The following is a 1,339-nucleotide window of genomic DNA, read 5'->3' as shown; positions in this document are numbered from 1 at the left end:
GAAGAAGTGGTTGTGATGGTGCATGTGGAAGATTTTGGGGTAATTTCCAAAGTGGTATTTCTTAATCTGGGTGTTTTTCTCCCGAGTTTTGCTCTGATGATGTTTCAAACCACTTATTTCATAAGTTTTTTCTGTGCCAGTGTTACATTTTATAATTAAATAAAAAGGATTGTTATAAAAGAGATAATACATAAAAATGTTTTAAACTTAAAAGGTACGAGTTTATTAATTGAAAAGGCCTTTCAACCACCTACTATAATGGATGTAAAAAGCACCCTATCAAGGCATACCATCAAGGAATGTCAGGACATCAGATGAAAAGAAAAGTTCTTACAGCTTCCAGAAAGGAAGAAAAGGGGTTCTCAACACCAGTCCTGGAAGCTATAAGAATAGATGCCTTGAATAATGGCCTTCACATTTGTTTAGGGGAAATTATGATCAATCTAGAATTTATATCTAAACAAAATATTGGTGCAGTGCTATTAGTCCAAGAAGGCATAGATCCAGGAGGACAGCTAAGGGAACACCCAACATGTCTGCTCAGGCAGCCAGAGAACAACCAATCCAGCTTCAGAGTGTGACACAGGGGACCCAGGTAGAGATGTCACTAGAATAAAATTGAAAGTGATAGAGTATCTGATGTGTTTCATTATGCAAAAAGAAAAAAGTTATTTGTACGGGTTTTATATTTTCTTTGCTGAATTTGGGAAGGATGTAAAAAAAAAACAAAACTAAGCAACAAACAAAAAGACCATTGTTAATGAGAGAAAAGCAAAAATTATTATAAGAATGGAATATAATCCTTGAACATATATTTGTGCACATGAATAGAAGTGCACATGAATAGAAGTACATTTAAGGAATAATTCTTACAAATAGAAAGTTTAGAACAAAAGATATTTTCTTTTTTTTTACTATTTCCTGATTTATTTTCAAATATGGTATACAAATTTACACTCCCACCAACACTGTATTTGAGTGCCTGTTTCCCTATACTATGGCCAAAATTGTAATTAGCACTTTTTTACCTTTTCATTTTAATATAAATGGGATATCATTATTGTATTAATTTGCATTTTAAATTGAAGTAAAGCATCTTTTCTTATGCTTATAAGCCATTGTATTTCTTTTTATATTAAATGTCTTCTTCTGTATATTTTTTCTATTTGTTTTTTAATCTTTTATGGAATTATAAGAGCACTCTATAGATGAATAAAATCAGTACTTTTTGTCACACGTGTTGTAAATAATTTTGCTCAATTTCCCTTTGAATTTTATGTTATTTTGTGTAGGGTGGAAATGGTTGCATTTTATTATTTAAATGTATCAGTGTTTCCTT

Source organism: Panthera pardus, unplaced genomic scaffold (assembly GCF_024362965.1).
Source record: "Panthera pardus isolate Hobbes unplaced genomic scaffold, ASM2436296v1 HiC_scaffold_16, whole genome shotgun sequence".
Lineage (NCBI taxonomy): Eukaryota > Metazoa > Chordata > Mammalia > Carnivora > Felidae > Panthera > Panthera pardus.
The sequence above is the reverse complement of the archived record's forward strand: the minus strand, read 5'-3'. Positions refer to the sequence as shown.